At 37.0% G+C, this 19,942-nt stretch overlaps 1 protein-coding gene across 3 annotated transcripts in view; it reads right to left on the bottom strand.

Moving 5' to 3' along the window:
• Positions 1–19,942, bottom strand: part of PPP2R3A (protein phosphatase 2 regulatory subunit B''alpha) — a 166,360-nt gene that overhangs the window by 30,900 nt on the left and 115,518 nt on the right. The window lies entirely within an intron of this gene.

Consider the following 19,942-nt stretch of genomic DNA (forward strand, 5'->3'; position numbering starts at 1 on the left):
TCTGCCTCCTAACTTGGTTGATATTTTGGTTACAGAATTATACCTTGGTGGTGCTTTTCCTTCAGAAGTTTAAAGGCAGTGATTCACTACACTATCTTCTATCTATCCACTATTGTTGAGAAGTCTAAAGCCATGCTGATGTCTGATCCTTTGACTATAGTAACTTTTTTTTTTTTCCTTTGAAGCCTATAGAGGTTTCTCTGGGTCCTTGGTATTTTGAAATCTCATGATGAAGTATCCTGGTCTGGGTCTAATTCATCTACTTTCTTGGGCTTTCTGAGAGCTTACTCAATTTGGAAGCTAGTATTCTTTAGTTCTCGGAAATTTTCTTAAATTATTTTATTTCTTCCCTGCCTCTTTTCACCCTTATCCATTCTTTTTTTCTGGAACTCTTGTTATTCACATCTGCATGGTCAAATATGGTAGTCACTTATCCACATGTTCCTAGTCCAATTTGAGATATCTTGAAGTGTAAATACACAACAGATTTTGAAGACTTAATATGAAAAAAAAGTAAAACATCAATATTCTTATATTGATGAGATGTTGCAATAACATTTTAGATATAGTGGATTAAATAAGATATTTAATTACAATTAACTTTATGTTTTTCTACATCTTTACTGTGGCTAAATTTCCTTTATAGTTTTTTAAAACATTTTTAGTAAAAACTGTATTTAAGGGGTACAATGAGATAATATATACATTGTGAAATAATTACTACAGTAAAATTATTTCACATATCATCTCCTCACTTAGTTATATTTGGGGGGAGGGGGATGAGAAGACCTGAAATCTACTCTTAGCAAATTTCTAATATTTAATACAGTATTATTAACCATACTCACCATGTTGTAGGTTTCATTCTAACTGCAACTTTGTATGCTTTGACTAGTACTTCCCCATTTCCTTCTTCCCTCAACTCCTGCTAACTAAAATTCTACTCTATGACTCTTTGTGTTTGACAGTTTTTAGATTTCACATGTAAGTGAGATCATGTGGTATTTGTGTCTCTGTGCATGCCTTATTTCACTTAGCATGGTGTACTCTGAGATCATCCATGTTGTCGCAAATGACAGAATTTCCTTCTTTTTAAAGGGTGAATAATATTCTAGTGTGTGTGTGTGTGTGTGTGTGTGTGTGTGTGTGTGTGTGTGTGTATCCCATACTTTCTTTATCCATTTATCCACTGAGGGACATTTAGGGTGATTTCATATCTTGGCTACTGTGAATAATGCTGCAGTGAACATAGGAGTGCAGGTACTTCATGATATTTATTTCAGAGTTCTGATTCAAGATGGTAATGTAAGAAGATCCTGAACTTTCTCCCACGTAGACACACCAAATCTACAGCTACATATGGAACAAGTTCTTCTGAAAAGACTCCTTAGAACTGAGTAACTTCTACACACTGTGCAGACAAGAAAACCCCACATCTAAGTGGGTAGGACAGGCTGACACACAATCTCACTATAATCCCCACCTCTGTCATGGTGACCTACAATCAAGAGGAAACTTAAAACCTGGAACTTCTTCCAAGGAGTGAAGGGTTTGAATCTCATACTGGGCACCGTAACTCTTAAGACCTGAAACTAAAAGATGACTCCCTAAAACATCTAGCTTTGGAAATCTCTATAGAGCTTGTGTCCATGAGACCCAAAAGGGTACAGTTAAGTGAGAAATGGCTCGTAAGGGGCTTATGTGCTTGGACTCACCCATGCTAGCGACCAGTGCAGAAGCAGCCAATAGACACCCAAACTTTCTGTGAAAGACACTCATTTCCTTATCTTTTTTTTTTTTTTTTTTTAATTTTTTTTTTCAACTTTTTTTTATTTATTTGTGGGACAGAGAGAGACAGAGCATGAACGGGGGAGGGACAGAGAGAGAGGGAGACACAGAATCGGAAACAGGCTCCAGGCTCTGAGCCATCAGCCCAGAGCCTGACGCGGGGCTCGAACTCACGGACCGTGAGATCGTGACCTGGCTGAAGTCGGACGCTTAACCGACTGCGCCACCCAGGCGCCCCTCATTTCCTTATCTTAAAGCCTTGGCCTTAGGGCAGGCATCTAACTTAAAACACACATCTAGGGGCCTGCTGGGGTACTCTCTGGGGACAGAGGCTAGAGGATACCATGTTCACTCTTCTCCTCTGCTGCACTACACAGTGCCACTATCTCCTGGAGGGGAGCTTTTACATGCATCTGGTGCCCTGTTTTTATGTCTGGAGCCCTGCCTGGTATTTGCAGCTGCCACCCAGGGATGCTCACCGATAGCCTGGCTCTGGTGGCCAGGGGGGCTTGTGTTCCTGGGCCCCATGAGACTGTAACAATAGGAGACCTAGTTCTTAGCAGGCTACTATATCCGGGGTACTGCACAGACAAGAGGTTGAAACATACTCTCAGGCTTTCTGTGAAAGAGGGCTATTTGCTTGTGTTGGAGTTTCAGCCCAAAAGGTAGGTTTCAGGTTTAGCACACATCTAGGAGCTTATGGAGTTGCTTTCAGGGTATGGAGGCAAGTGGTTGCCATCTTTGTGTTCTCCCTTTGTCTCATTCCAGCTGCTGGTATCTTTTAGAAAGGAGCTGATGCACTTGTATGGTACCCCAATTTTGGAGACTGATGCCCAGGGGATACTTAAGATTGCCTAGCTCTGGTGGCCAGTGAGGCTTATGTTTGTGGTCCCACAGGACTGTATATATGTGCATACTTTTAAAAGATGACAACCAGCCTCCATCTAGGTGCTGAAATCTTCCCCTCTGGGATAATGACAGGTCTTGGCACAACCTCGACTATTAGAAGCCATTAAAAATAAAAGAGGATGCTTGGACAATTAAAAGGTTTAAGATACAAGGGCTAGGACAGGGTTGAACAATAAAGTTTACCTACTACACAAGGCTACTATTCAAGACTTGGAGAGGTGGTTATTTTATCTAATGCACAGAAATCAACACAGTCAAGCAGAATGATGAAACAAAAAAATATGTTCTGAATTAAAAAATGAGAAAACCTCAGAAAAAATTCCTTAATAAAACTAAGTTAAGTGATTTACCTGATAAAGAATTCAAAATAATGGTCACAAAGATGCTCACTGAACTTGGGAGATGAATGGATGAAGACAGAACTCAGAGATGAAAAATATAAGAATGTACTAAACAGAAGTCATAGAGCTGAAGAATATAATAACTGAACTGAAAAATACATCAGAAGAGTTTGAAACCAGACTAGATAAAGCAGAAGAAAGGATCAGTAAACTTGAATACAGGGCAGTGGAACTCAATCAGAGCAGCAAAAAGAAAAAAGAATGAAAAATGTGAAAAAAATAGAAGATTAGGGAATACTTCCAAACTCCTTTTACAAGGCCAGCAGTACCCTGATAACAGAACAAGGACACTATGAGAAAATTACAGGCCAATATTACCGATGAATACAGATTCAAAAATCCTCAACAAAATACAGTAAAACCTTGGATTGCGAGTACCTTGTTCTGTGAGTGTTCTGTAAGACAAGCAAAATTTCTAATAAATTTTAACTTGATAAACGAGCAGTGTCTTGAAATATGAGTAGTACGTGATGCCGAATGTCACATGATCACAACTGAGCCAATGGTTCTTTCCTCCCTCCCTCCCTCTCTCTCTCCTTTCCTCCCTTCCTCCCTCTCTCGGTGGGATTGTATCCTGTTTTTGGATGCTCGGTCTCAGGTTGTGGTGTTTGGCAGGAATCAGTGATTTTTCAGAATGTTGGAAGGTTCCCACAGTTGGTACTAGTGTATTTTTTGTCACTACAAAGCACCTATGGACAGTCCTTTGCTTTTCCATGCAAGACTAAGCTTAGGAATGCTTTACTTCATTCAAGGTCAGGCTGCCTGCAGATATAGACCCTTTCCTTTGCTGCCTTATTGCCAGTTACATTAAATATAGTATATGACAAGAGTTTATTAATACTGTACTCTAGTCAGCATCCATGTGAGCATATACAATGGCTCCCATGCAGAAAAAGGTTCCACTGAGCCAAGACAGCAGTGATTCTGTTAGCGATAGGTGAAATTCATCCTATACAATAAGCCTCCTTTCTCTTGTCTTCCTCACACCAGCCATGAAGGTTTTCAAAGGTAAGTGCCAGTTAACTTATTTTTCTTTACATTTGTTATTTTGTATCAGATTATAGTATTGTAATCATTTTTATATGAGTATCTTTGGGATGTGGAATAAATAATCTGAATTTCAATTATTTCTGTTTTCAATTTTTTTATTAAAATTAAAAAATTTTTTTTTTAATTTTGAGAGAGAAACAGAGCACAAAGCGGGGGTGGCAGAGAGAGAGGGAGACACAGAATCAGAAGCAGGCCCCAGGCTGAGCGGTCAGCACAGAGCCCACCATGGGGCTCGAACCCACAAGCTGTGAGATCATGACCTGAGCTGAAGTTGGATGCCTAACTGACTGGGCCACCCAGGCGCCCCAAGTTTCCATTATTTCTTATGGGGAAATTTGCTTTGATCTATAAGTGCCTTGGATTACAAGCATGTTTCCAGAATGAATTATGCTCGTAAACCAAGGTTTTACTTGTATTAGCAACTGAAATTCAATGGTACATTAAAAGGATCATAAACCATGATAAAGTGGGTATTCCGGGGTTGCAAGGATGGCTCGACATCTGCAAATCAATCAATGAGATGAAATTAATGAAATGAAGGATAAAAATTACATGGTCATGTCAGTAGATGTAGAAAAAGCATTTGATAAAATTCAACATCCATGTCTGATAAAAGCTCTTAACAAAGTGGGGACAGAGGGAATATATCTCCATATAATAGGTCATGTATGAGAAGCCCACAGCTAACATCATATTCAGTGGTAGAAAGCTGAAGGCTTTTCCTGCAAGATCTAGAACAAGACAAAAATACCCACTCTCACCATTTTTATTCAACATAGTACTGGAAGACCTAGACAGACCAATTAGACAAGAAAAAGAAATAAAAGGGAAGGATTTCCCTTTTTTCCCCAAATTGGACAAGGAAGAGGTAAAACTGTTAACTCTGCAGATGACATACACAGAAAACCCTGAAGACTCCACCAAAAAAAGTGTAGAAGTAATAAACTCTATAAAACTGCAGGATGCAAAAATCAATACAAAGTAGAAAAAGAAATTAACAATCCTGTTTACAGCTGCATCCAAAAGAATACAATACCTGGGAATTCATTTAACCAAGGAAGTGAAAGACTTGTACACCGAAAACTATTAAGACACTGATAAAACTGAAGACCTGCATAAATGCAAAGACAGTTCATGTTCATGGATTGGAAGAATATTGTTAATATTACTCAAGGCATTCTACAGATTCAGTGCAATCCCTATAGAAATTCCAATGGCATTTTTTTTTTTTTAACAGAAAGTGAACAAACAGTCCTAAAATTTGTATGGAATGACAGAAGACCATGAATACCCAAAGCAGTATTGAGCAACAAGAAAAAAGCTGGAGATTTCACACTACTTGATTTCAAAATCTACTACAAAGCTATAGTAATGAAAACAGTATGTTATTTGCATAATAACAGACACATAGGTCAATGTAACAGAATAGAGAGCCCAGAAATAAACCCACATATATACGGTCAATTGATGTATGACAAAGGAGCCAAGGATATAAAATGCAGAAAGGAGGGGCGCCTGGGTGGCTCAGTGGTTAAGCATCTCACTCTTGGTTTCGGCTCAGGTTGTGATCTCATAGTTTTGTGGGTTCAAGCCTTGCATCAGGCTCTGAGCTGACAGCATGCAGCCTGCTTGTGGTTCTCTCTCTCTCTCTGCACCTCCCTCGCTCATAGTTTTTCTCTCTCAAAATAAACTTTAAAAAAAATGGAGAAAGGATGGTCATTTCAACAAATGGTGTTGGAAAAAACTGCCACATGCAAAAGAATGAAATTGGACCACTATCATATACGATACACAAAAATCAACTCAAAATTTATTAAAAACATAACAAAAGTATAAAACTTCCAGAAGAAAATATAAGCAGCAAACTCTTTGATATCAGTGTTGGCAATAACTTTTTGGCTATAACACCAAAAGCAAAGGAAATCATCAACAAAATAAAAAGGCAATCCTGAATGGGAGAAAATATTTGCAAAGTATATATCTGGTAAGGGGTGTATATCCAAGTATATATAGAGAGGTCATACAACTCAATAGCAAAAACCAAACCAAACCAAACCAAACAAACAAACAAAAAAACTGATTAAAAAAATGGGCAGAGGGTCTAAATAAACATTTTTCCAAAGACACCCAGATGGCTAGTAGGTACATGAGGAGATGCTCTACATGACTATCAGGGAAATGCAATTCAAAAATATAATGAAGTATCACCTCACACCTGTTAGCATGATTATTATCAAAAAGACTAGAAATAACAAGTGTTGGTGAGGAGAATGTGGAGAAAAGGGAACCTATGTATACCATGGTGAGAAAGTAAATTAATTCAGCTACTATGGAACACAATATTGAGGTTCCTCAAAAAATTATAAACAGAATTTCCATATGATCCAGCAATTTTACCTTTGGTTATTTATCTGAAGAAAATGAAAACATTAACTTGAAAAGATATATCTACCCCCCCATTTTCAACCCCATGCAGCTAAGATATGGAAACAACCTATGTGTCCATTGATGGATAAAGAGGGAAAATGCAGTATATATACACAATGAAATATTATTCCGCCATAAAAAAAGAAATTATCTGATTAAAAAAATGGGTGGAAGACCTGAATAGACTTTTTAAAAAAAAGGTTTATTTGTTTTGAGAGAGTGAGCACAAGCAGATGAGGGGCAGAGAGAGGGAGAGAATCACAAGCAGGCTCTGCAGAGCCTGACACAGGGCTCAATCCCACAAACCATGAGATCGTGATCTGAGCCAAAATCAAGAGTCTGATGCTTAACTGACTGAGCCATCCGGGCACCCCATGAATAGACATTTTTCTAAAGAAGACATATAGATGGCAAACAGACACCTGAAAATGTGCTCTGTATCACTAATCATCAGGGAAATGCAAACTAAAAACACAATGAGATATCACCTCACACCTGTGAGAACGGCTAAACTAAAACACAAGAAAAAACGAGTGTTGGCGAGGATGTGGAGAAAAAGGAACCCTTATGCACTGTTGGTGGGACTGCAAACTAGTGCAGTCACTGTGGAAAACAGTATGGAGGTTCCTCAAAGAATTAAAAATAGAATTACCATATGATCCAATAATTTCACTACTGGTATTTACCTAAAACAACACTAATTCAAAAAGATATATGTATCCCATGTATACTTCAGTGTTATTTACAACACCCAAGACATGGAAGACATCCGTCCCCTGACAGATGAATAGATGAAGAAGTGGTTTATACATACAATGAAATATTACTCAGCTATAAAAAAGAATGAAATCTTGTCATTTGTAAACAGCATGGATGGAGTAGAGAGTATAATGTTAAATAAGTAGGTCAGAGAAAGACAAATTTGTATGTTTTCACTCACATGTGAAATTTAAGAAACAAAGCAAGCAAGCAGAGAGAAAAGAGTCAAACAAAAATCCCAGGTTCATAAATAAAGAGAACAAACTGGTGGTTGCCAGAGGGGAAGTGGGTCTGGCAGGATAGGTGAAATAAATTAAGGGAATTAAGAGTACACTTATCTTGATGAGCACTGAGAAATGTATAGAATTGTGAAATAGTTATACTGTATAACTGAAACAAATATAACACCATATGCTAATATAAAAAAAAATACCAAGGAATGAAATTCTACCATTTATGACCACATGGATGGACCTTGAAGACATTGTGCTGGGTGAAATAAGTCAAACACAAATACTCTTATGATCTCACTTATATTTGAAAACTAAGAAAAAAAAAACAACTGAGGTCACATATACAATGAAAAGATTGGTGGTTACCAGTGTGGAGGGTGGGATGGGCAAACAGAGTGAAGGTGGTGAAAAGGTACAAGTTTACATTTATGATAAGTCCTGAGGATGTAATGTACAGCATGGTGACTTTACTGCATATTTGAAGGTTGCTAAGAGATCTTAAAAGTTTCTATCACAAGAAAAAAATTTTGTATCTATATATATATGGTGAATGTTAAGTGGACTTACGTTAGTGATCATTTTACAATATATATGAATATCAAATCATTATGTTGTACATCTAAAACTATCATATCAATTATACCTCAATATAAAAATAATTTTTTAAGAAAAGAAGTTGGAATTGTAGTGAAGTAATTTGAGGTCAGTCTTTGCAGCCTGTACTTTTAAGAGCCTCAAGTTAGAAAAAAATTTGTTTTACTTATTTACTGTGGTTAAAAGCACCATTACATTTGCTTATAAATCAGTCATAATTTGAGAAAAGATAGATTTTTTTGAGCCTCAGAAATTGTCCCATTTGCTACCAGCATATTTTCCATTTTGGCACAGTAACGGTAAATGAAAAGAAAGATAGATAGTGATTTCATCATCTTTGGATACATATACAGAAGTGAGATTACTGGATCATATGGTTTAGTTCTATTTTTAATTTTCTGAAGAACCTCCATACTGTTTATTATAATGGGTGTACCAATTTATATTCCCATCAGCAGTCTACCATGGTTCCCTTTTCTCCACATTCTTGCCAATTCTTAGTGATGTTGAGCATCTTTTCATTTACCTGTTGGCCATTTATAGGTCTTTTGGGAAATGTCTATTCAGAGCTTTTGCCCATTTTTACTTTTATATATCTCTTCCTCCCCGCCTCCCCCAGTTTTTAAATTCTAGCTAGTTAACATACAGTGAAATATTAGTTTCAGGCATAGAACTTGTGATTCATCACTTACAACACCTAGTGCTCATCACAAGTGCTTTCCTTGATACCCATTACCTATTTAACTCATCTATCCCCCCACACATCACCTCTCCTTCAGTAACCATCAGTTTTCTATCGTTAAGAGTCTGTTTATTGTTTTGTCTCTTTTTTCCCTGTTCACTTATTTTGTTTCTTAAATTCAATATGAATGAAATCATATGGTATGTGTCTTTCTCTGACCTATTTTGCTCAGCATAATACTCTCTAGCTCCATCCACATTGTTGTAAATGGTAAGATTTCATTCTTTTTGATAGCTAAGTAATATTCCATTGTATATACATACTACATCCATTTTATCCATCAGTCGATGGACATTTGGGCTCTCTCCATAATTTGGCTATTGTTGGTAATACTCTTCTAAACACTGTTGTGTATATGCCCCTTTGAATTAGTATTTCTGTATCCTTTGGGTAAATACCTAGTAGTGCACAACAATTGTTGATCCTAGGGTAGTTCTATTTTTAACTTTTTGAGAAACCTCCACACTATTTTCCAGAGTGGCTGCCTCAGTTTGCATTCCCACCAACAGTGTAAGAGGGTTCCCCTGTCTCCACATCCTCAACCACACCTGTTGTTTCTGGTATTGGTAATTTTAGCCATTCTGACTGGCATGAAGTGGTATATATCACTGTAGGTCTGATTTGTATTTCTCTGATGATGAGTGATGAGTGATGTTGAGCATCTTTTCATGTGTCTGTTAGCCAACTGTTTGGTCTTTGGAAAAATGTCTATTCCTGTCTTTTGCCCATTTTTAAACTGGATTACTTTTTCAGTATTGAGTTTTAGAAGTTCTTTATATATTTTGGATAGTCACCCATTATCAGATAAGTCATTTTTAAATATCTTCTCCCATTCTGTGTGTTGCTTTTTAGTTTTGTTGATTGTTTCCTTCACTGTGCAGCTTTTTATTTTGATGTAGTTTCAAAAGTTTATATTTGCTTTTCTTTCCCTTTGCCTTAGGAGACCTATCTAGAAAAATGTTGCTATGGCTGATGTCAGTGAAATTACTGCCTGTGCTCTCTTCTAGGATTTTTATGGTTTCAGGTTTCACATTTGGGTCTTTAATCCATTTGAGTTTACTTCTTATGGTGAAAGAAAGTGGTCTCAGTGTGGTGCCTGGGTGGCTCAGTCAGTTAAGCGTCCAACTTTGACTCAGGTCATGATCCCATAGTTCGTGGGTTCAAGCCCCGCATCAGGCTCTGTGCTGACAGCTTCGAGCCTGCAGCCTGCTACAGATTCTGTGTCTCCATCTCTCTGCCCCTACCCCCGCTCATGCTCTCTCTTCTCCTTCAAAAATAAACATTAAAAAAAATTTTTTTTTAAAAAGAAAGTGGTCCCAGCTTCTTTCTTTTGCATGTTGCTGTCCAGTTTTCCCAACACCATTTGTTGGTTCATTTCTGGGTTTTCTATTTTGTTTCACTGATCTATGTGTCTGTTTTTGTGCCAGTACCATACTTTCTTCATCACTACAGCTTTGTAATATAGCTTGAAGTCCAGAATTCTGATGCTTCCAGCTTTTTCTTTTTCAAGATTGCTTTGGCTATTTGAGGTCTTTGTGGTTCTATACAAATTTTAGTACTGTTTGTTTCTAGCTCTGTGAAAAATGCTGGTGGTATTTTGATAGGGATGGCATTAAATGTGTCTATCACTTTGGGTAATATAGGCATTTTAACAATATTTGTTCTTCCAATCCATAAGCATGGTATGTTTTTCCATTTCTTTGTGTCCTCTTTAATTTCTTTCATAAGTGTTCAATAGTTTTCAGAGTACAGATCTTTTACCTCTGGTTAGTTTTATTCTAGTATCTCATGGTTTTGGGTAGAATTGTAAATGGAACTGATTCCTTGATTTCTCTTTCTACTGCTTCATACTTGTACAGAAATGCAACGGATTTCTGTACATTGATTTTACCTTTGGCCATTTTTAAATTGAGTTTTTTTGTTGAATTATTTACATTCCTTATATATTTTGGATGTTAACTTATCAGCTATGTGGCTTGCAAATATTTTCTTCCATTTTGTAGGTTGTTTTCACTCTTGATTGTTTCCTACTAAAAGTTTTTTAGTTTGATACGATCCCATTATTATTATTATTATTATTATTATTATTATTAATTGGCCTGTGCTTTTGGGTCCTATAAAAATCAAATTGCACACACCAATGTCAAGAAACTTGTTCTCTGTTTTCTTCTAGTAGTTTTATAGTTACAGGCTTTACATTTAAGTCTTTAATCCATTTTGAGTAGATATTTTTAAAATTGAGACAAGTGTCCAACTTCATTCTGCATGTGGATAACCAGTTTTCCCAGCATAATTTATTGAAGAGACTGTCCTATCCCCATGTGTTCATGGCACCACTATCATCTATTTCTGGGCCCTCTACCCTGGTCCAATAGTCTATATTTTTATGTTAGTACCATGCTTTTTTGAATAGTATAGCTTTGTAGTATATTTTGAAATTAGGTAGTGTGATGCCTCTAGCTTTGTTCTTGTTGCTCAAAACTGGTTTTGCATTTCTCAGTCTTTTGTGGTCCCAAATGAACTTTAGGATTGTTTTGTTCACTTTTGTGAAAAATGTCATTAGAATTGTGACAAAAATTGCATTGAATCTGTAGACAGCTTTAGGTAGTATTTTAACGATATAATATTATATATATAATATCAATTGTTAATTATAATAATTCTTCTAATCCATGAAGATGGGATAGCTTTCCATTTTTTTGTGTCCTATTCAAATTATTACATCAAGATTTTATAGAGTTCAGTGTACAGATCTCTAATTTCCTTGGTTAAATGTCTTCCTACATTAAAAAAAAATTATTTGATGCTGTTGTACATGGGTTTATTTTTCCAGATATCATTAGTGTGTAGAAATGCAACTGATTTTTGTAGGTTGATTTTGTATCCTACAGCATCACTAAATTAGTTCATTGGTTCTAATAGTTTTTTGGTGGTCTTTAGGGTTTTATATATAAAATTGACCCTTGAACAACATCAGGTTGAACTGCATGGGTCCACTTATACATGGATTATTCTTGGTCAGTACAATACTGTAAATGTATTTTCTCTTCCTTATAATTTTCTTAAGCTTTTTCCCTCTAGCTTACCTCATTCTAAGAATGTAGTATATAATACATGTAACATAAAAAATATGTGTTAATCAATGGTTTATGTTATCAGTAAGACTTCTAGTCAATCATAGGATATTAGTAATTAAATTCTGGGGAGTCAGAAGTTAAATGTGGACTTTTGACTTTGTGGAAGGTCAGTACCCCTAACCCCTATGTTGTTCAAGAGTCAACTGTGTAATATTATGTCCTCTGCAAAAAGAAAAAACTTTACTTCTTCCTTTCTGATTTGGATGCCTTTTCTTGGTCTTGCCTAAAAATTCTAGTTAGAATTCCCAGTTGAATCAAAGTGGCAAGAGTAGGCATCCTTGCCTTGTTTCTGATCTTAGAGGAAAAGCTTTCAGCTTTCACCACTGAGTATGATGGTAGTTGTGAACATATACACAACCTTTATTTTGTTGAGATACATTCTTTCTCTACCCAGTGTGTGTGTGTGTGTGTTTAAATCATGAAAATAGTGTGAATTTTGTCAAATGCTTTTTGCATCTTTGGAGTGGATCATACAATATTTACATTTCTGTTAATGTGGTATATGACACTTACTGATTTGTGTAGTTGAACCCTCCTTACATTCTAGGGATAAACCCCAATTACTCATGGTGTTGATCCTCTTAATGTGAATTCGGTTTGCTAACATTTTGTTGAGGACTTCTGCATCTATGTTCATCAGGGCAATTGATCTATAATTTTCTTTTTTTGTAGTATCCTTATCTGGTTTTGGTATAAGGATATTGCTGGCCTCGTAAAATGAGTCTGGGAGTGTTCCCTCCTCTTCAATTTTTGGGAAGACTTTGGGAAGCACTGCATTTTATTTTTCTTTAATTGGTAGAATTTACCTATGAAGCCATCAGGTCTTTTTGGCTTTTCTGTTTTGGAAGGTTTTTGATTACTGACTCTATCTCCTTACTCATTACTGGTCTGTTCAGATTTTCCATTTCTTCGCGATTCAGTCTTGGCAGGTTGTATGTTTCTAGGAATTTATCCATTCTTGGTACATTATTTGATTTATTGGCATATAAATCTTCATAGTAGCTTGTGATATTATTTCTATGGTATTGATTGTAATGTCTCCTCTTTCACTTATAATTTGAGTCTTCTCTTAGTCTACTTAAAAATCTGTCAATTTTATCTTTTCAAAAAACTAACTCTTAGTTTCACTGATCTTTTTCTGCTGCTTTTCCTAGTCTCTATTTTATTTATTTCTTCTCTGATCTTATTTTCTTGCTTCTGCTAATTTTGGGTTTAGTGTGTTCTTTTTTAGTTTCTTGAGGTGTAAAGGTAGGTTGTTTATCTTTTTCTTACTATAGGCATTTATTGAAGGTCCCTCTTAGAACTGCTTTTGATGCATTCCATTAGTTTTGATATATTTTATTTCCATTTTCATTTGTCTCAAGATATTTTGATTTCTTTTCCGATTTCTTGATTAATTGATCATGAGTGTTTTTACTTTCCACATATTTGCAGTTTTTCTCCTGCTACTGATTTCTAGTTTCATACCATTGTGGTTGGAAAAGACACTTGTTATAATTCAATATACTTAAATTTATTGACTTGTTTTGTGGACTAAAATATGATCTGTCCTGGGGAATTCTCTTTGTGAATGTGTATCTTGTTGCTGTTGGATGGAATGTTCTTCATATGCGTGTTAGGTCCATTTGGTCTACAGTGCTGTTCAAGTCTGCTGTTTCCTAATTTTATGTCTAGATGATCTATCCATTGTTGCAAGTGGGCTGCTGAGGTCCCCTATTATCGTATTGCTATTTTCCCCATCAAATCTGTTAATACTTACTTTATACACTTAGGTGCTCTGTTGTTGGGTACATATATATTCACAATTGTCATATCCTCTTGATGAATCGACTCCTTTATCATTATATACTGACTTTGTCTCTTGTGACAGTTTTTGACTTGGAGTCTATTTTGTCTGATATTAAGTAATGCCATCCTGCTCTCTTTTGGTTGTCATTTGCATGGAAGATTTTTTCCTATCCCTTCACTTTTAGCCTATATGTGTCCTTAGAGCTGTAAGAGTCTTTAGTAGGCAGCATATTGTGGGATCTTGTCTTTAATCCATCTAGCCACTCTGTGTCTTTTGACTGGCTATTTTGATCCATTTAAAGTAATTATTTTTATGTAAGGACTTACTATTGCCATTTTGTTAATTGGTTTCAACTCTTGTGTATTTCTGTTATTCCTTTCTTGCTGTGATCCTTTGTCATTCACTGATTTTTTTGTAGTGGTATACTTTGGTTCCTTTATCTTTTGTGTATCTAATTTATCGTTTGTGTATCTACTTTTCTTTTTGGTTAACATGAAGATTACCTAAAACCTAGTTGTAACAATCTATTTTAAGTTGACAATAACAAGTTCAATTGCATATGAAATCTGTATGCTTTAACTTCTCCAACATTTTGTTATTGATGTCACAACTTATTTTTCTTCTATATTGTATATCTAGTATCTAATTATTGTAGTTTTTTGATACTTTTGTCTTTTAAAACCAGAGTTAAAAATGATTTAAGCACTTTCATGCTATTATTGTAAATTTGACTTTATTTTTGCCCTTACAATGAGTCTCATACTTTCATGTTAGTTAGCATTCTTCCTTTCAACTTGAAGAACTCTCTTCAGCATTTCTTGTAAAGCAGCTCTACTATGATGAACTCCCACAGATCTTGGTTGACTGAGAAAGCCTTTATCTCTTCTTTATTTCCGAAGGACAGCCTTGCCAACTATAGTGTTCTTGGTTGGCAGTGTTTTCTTTTGGCACTTTGAATGTATCATCCCATTCTCCTGGTCGGCAAGGTAGTCAAGTAAGAAATCTACTACTAGGAATTCCCTTGTATGTGATGAGTTGGTTTTCTCTTGCTGTTTCAAATTATGTTTTTGACTTAAAAAATTTTTTTAAATGTTTTCTTTTTGAGAGAGAGTGTGAGTGACAGAGGGGCACGGGGAGGGGGGAGAGACAGACAGACAGACAGAATCTGAAGCAGGCTCCAAGGTCTGAAGTGTCAGCACAGAGCCTGATGCAGGGCTTGAACCCAAGAACCGTGAGATTATGACCTGAGCCAAAGTCTGATGCTTAACTGACTGAGCCACCCAGGTGTACTCCCACTCCTTTAAAAAAACTTTAAAAATTGTTTATTTTTGGGGGGGGGGGAAGGAGCAGAGAGAGAGAGAGCGAGCAAAATTCTGTCTTTGACTTTTCAGAATTTGCTTATAATGTGTCTTAGTGAAGATCTCTTTATATTTTATCTGTTTGGGGTTCCTTGGACTTCATGAATCTGGATGTTCATTTCCCTCTCCAGATTAGTAAAGCTTTCTGTCATTATTTATTTAAATATGTTTTCTCTCTTTTCTTCATCTGTTTCTTCTGGGACTCCTATAATGTGTTTATTGTTTCTTTTAATGGTGTCCCATAAGTCTTGTAAGCTTTTTGCCCTCTTTTTCATTATTTTTTTTCCCTTTTCTTTCCTTTGGGTAATTTCAGTTGACTTGTCTTAATGCTCACAGATTCCTTCTTCTGCTTGAGTTGTTGTTGAAACTCTCTGTGGAATTTTTCAGTGCAGTTATTGTATTCTTCAGCTCCAGAATTTGTTTGGCTGGATTTTATGGTTTCTCTCTGTTGCATTTCTCATTTTCATCATGTTTTGTTTTCCTGATTTTGCTTAGTTCTCTGTTTTGTCTTATAGTTCATTGAGAATCTTTAAGATGACTGTTTTAAAGGGCGCCTGGGTTGCTCAGTCAGTTAAGGTCCAACTTTTGGTTTCAGTTCAGGTTATAATCTCACAGTTTGTGAGTTCAATCCCAGCATCAGGCTCCATGCTGGAGCCTACTTGGGATTCTCTCATTCTCTGCCCCTTCCCTCTTGCTTGCTCTCTCAACATAAATCTCAAAGAAAAAAAAAAGATGATTATTTTGAATTCTTTGTCAGGCAGTTTGCAGATCTCAGTTTCTTTAAGGTCAGTTACTGGTGCTTTATTTTGTTCCTATGGTGGTGTCACATTCCCTTGGTTATTCATGATCCTTGTGACACTGCATTGTTGTCTCTGTATCTGAAGAAGTAGGTATCTCTTCCAGTCTTCATCTTATTTATTTACTTAATTTAGTTATTTATGAGAGAGAGAGTGTGTGCGCACACACAAGAGCAGGGGAGGGAGAGAGAGAGAGAAAGGGAAACATAGAATCTGAAGCAGGTTCCAGGCTCTGAGCTGTCAGCATAGAGCCCAACACAAGGCTCAAACCTGTGAATCATGAGATCATGACCTGAGCTGAAGTCAGATGCTTAACCAACTGAGCCACCCAGGCGTCCTTCTTTCAGTCTTTAAAGACTGACTTTGGCAGGAAAGCCCTTTGGCAGTTTGTCTGCTCAGAAATTCTGGGCACGCTGTCTGATGGGGTCTGTGGGCAAGTTTGTGGCTCGAGTCCTCAGGAAGCCCAGGCCAGCTGGTGAGCAGGCCTGTGCCTGGGTCCATGGGGGCTGACCTGGTAGTTAAGTGGGTCTGGAGCCTAGGTCTGCAAGGAGTGGCCTGTTGCTGGAATGGGTCTGTGATGTCAGAAATATAGGTCTGCAGTGATGGACCTGGAGCTTGGGTCTGTGGGGACTGGCCATTGTTGAGGTCTACTGCATTTTGCTGGAGCTTGGGGATGGGTTGCCTGTGGCTGGTCTGGCACTAGGGCAAGCTTATGGCTATAAGGGCCAACCTGGTGCTGAATGAATATGGTGGATGGTTCTGCAGTAGTCTGTTTGGAGCCTGGAACTGTGAGGGCTGGCTTGGTGCTAGAGTGAGCCTGGAGCCTGGGACTACAGGTGTGGGTCTGGAGCCTGGGTCCATGGGGGCTGGCCTGACACTGGGGTGGGCATAAGGGCTGGGTCCACTGGTGCTAGCCTGGTGTTGCTGTTTATTTGGGAGGGTCTAGTGCTGGGGTCCACAGTCAAGTTGGGTGCTCACTTCACTCCTTCCCCCATGTCTCTCTTCATACTGGGCTGCCTAGGCTTTGGAGATGGGGTGACACAAGTAATGTGAGGTTTTTCCTTTCTGCCCTCTTCATCTTTTGTTATTTCTGTGTTCCATCCAGGTGCTGCAATCTCTTACCTGCAATCCTTAGCTCTTCTGAAGGTATTTTTGTGCATGGATAGTTGTTCAAACTGATATTTCCGTGAGGAGACAAGCAACGGAAACTTCTATTCGGCCATCTTGCTGTCCTCAATCTTTTGTAGCTAAATTTCAAAATTACATGCATGGCTTGTATCATATTTCAGTTTCCAGTTGTGTTTGAACTTTTTGGGCTGGTTCTCTAATTTTCATATTTTGTCTCTATTTTCTGTTGTTTCATCTTTGTTGTTGTTCTTTCTGAGAGGTTTATTTAGCTTTATCTACTGAACATTCTGTTTTTTTTAAATTTCTGCTATCATAGTTCTGATTTTCCATGGTTTTTGGTTCCTTGAATGTTCCTTTTATAAAAAGTATCATTTTGTTCATGTTCTGTGAATATAATTTCTTCTATTACAGTGTCTTGTTATTGCTGCTGTAGGTTTCTTTTCCCTGAAGTTGTCTGTTTCATCCATGTCGCTTTTCACCCCTTCTGTTTGGTCTCTACCTTTTATTTTATTTTTGTTAATGTTTATGTTTTAGACAGAGAAAAGAGTGTGGGTGGGGGAGGGGCAGAAAGAGAGGGAGACACAGAATCCAAAGCAGGCTGCAGGCTCTGAGCTGTCAGCACAGAGCCTGATGTGGGGCTCCAATTTATGGACTGCGATATCATGACCTGAGCCAAAGTCAGATGCTTAACCAACTGAGCCACCCAAGAGCCCCTAGTCTCTCTACCTTTTATGTAAGAGGTTTCACTCAGATATTCAGAGATCCTTTGTACTCTGCTCATATTTAAGAATAGACACGAGGGCAACTGACTGAGTTGAGTGTCCAACTCTGGATTTCGGCTCAGGTCATGATCCTAAGGTCATGGGATCAAACCCCATGCCAGGCTTTGCACTGAGCATAGAGCCTGCTTAAGATTCTCTCTCTCTCTGCTCCTCTCCCCTGCTCCTGCTCTCTAGCTCTAAAAATTAAAAAAAAAATAAAAAATAAAAAATAAAAAAATAAATAAATAAATAAATAAAATTTAAAAAAGGGTGGATGCTAAAAAGGTGATTGGAAGTTCTGATCTATGGGTTTCTTGACTCTGAGCTTTACTATAAAGTAATCTGGTTAGGTTCTTTCCTTGGAAATGATCCAATGTCAAATCTTCAGGTCTTTATTCTTAGTTTCTGGATTCTCCAGAAAAGCATCTTTTAGTCACCTGCATGGAGGTTCAGAACAGGTTGCTTGGATTCTGTACATTGAGTGAGGAATGAAGACTGGGCATCCCAGCATTCAGTATGTATATACTCACTTATTCTGTTTTCAATATGTTACTCATACCTTCAATTGTGTCCCCCAGTTTAGAGGCCCTCTATTTTATATTTTCCAAGGAATAAAGTACCAGTCTTCTGCCTGGGCAGAGATGATCTGGAGATCAACTGTTCAAACAAACCTTCCTAAATTCTCCTGATTTTTGGCTTTACCTTTATTCCACCCATCCACTTCCAAGGTCCCCCAAGTCCTGAATGTTTGGAGGTTTTTGCTGGGTATATACAGTTGCTTCCTGGTCTTTAGCTCTGTTAACTTAGGATTTAGGTAGTCTGCTAACTTTATTTGCTTTCAGTTTCCAAATACTTGTTTTCTCTTTTTTCCTTTGTTATTATGAATTTATTCTTTTTTTCTTAAAATTAAAAAAAAAAAATCTCTACACCCAATGTGGGGCTTAAACTCATGATCCTGACATCAAGAGTTGTATGTTCTATCAACTAGCCAGCCAGGCACCCCATGAATTTATTACTTACAAAAACTCTCTTTACTGTCATTTTAATGGAATTTCAAGAGGAACCAAAAGCACTACGTATAACTAAACTGCTGTCTTCACTTGGTAAGTTATTCATGCTATATTATGGCCACTATCATTTAGCATTATCACTTGGAGTAGCAAGTTTAGTCATGTCATTAATTAATTACAAAATATGAAGCCAACAGCATTAGTTGGTGACAGGGAAAAATATTTCTAAAAGACCACTGATTCCTGGTACAAAGTAAAACTTTTCAAGATAAGGTTCTAGGAAACTCTTGGTTAAATTCTCATTTGTAGTCCTTGATATATTTAATGGTTTTAAAAATTATCTTTTGAGGAGAGTAAGGTGAAATTAATTAAGTTGTGACTATTACTTTCAAGTAAGTCACACTAAAATCTATGTGTACCTTTATTGAGAGAGATGAATTTTCTACTATTGCAATAAGTAATACTTGCAAATTTCTTTTGGGAAACCTATTTTTAAAAATTGTATCAGCTGACTGTTTAATGATACCATTAAAGAACAGAGGGGACATTCATTGGATACAATGAACATGAGGCAATAGTTTGGCTGTGGTGAGATCCAGTCATATCACATCTACTCTAAGAGTTTTAGAAGTTTGAAAAGAATACTACCCCACTTTAAAATATTTCCAGATTGTCAGAAAAACCTTGAGGAGATAGATCTCATGAGCAGAGCATTACAATAAATGTGGCAATATGTGGTTGCTATACCATGTGTCATTATTTTTTTAGAAATAATGTTTTGTGTTGTACGAAAAGGGGTTTGACCAGTCTCTAAGGTCTCTTAGTCTTCAAATTACTTATTACTTGTCTTAAGATAATAAAACTAGGACAGAAGGAAGACTCTTAGTTTTGACAAGTACCTAATAGGACTGCAGTGAAAGGCAACTTATTTTACTGAGAAATATAAACTACTATAGTCAGTTGCACTTTAAGAACAAAGATAAAAGAGTCTACATGATAAAGCTTAAACTGATACTTTAGCAAATCTTTGTAACACATAAGAGATAAAGAAAGCTAGGA

The sequence above is a fragment of the Panthera pardus genome, unplaced genomic scaffold (assembly GCF_024362965.1).
Source record: "Panthera pardus isolate Hobbes unplaced genomic scaffold, ASM2436296v1 HiC_scaffold_16, whole genome shotgun sequence".
In the NCBI taxonomy this organism is placed as follows: domain Eukaryota; kingdom Metazoa; phylum Chordata; class Mammalia; order Carnivora; family Felidae; genus Panthera; species Panthera pardus.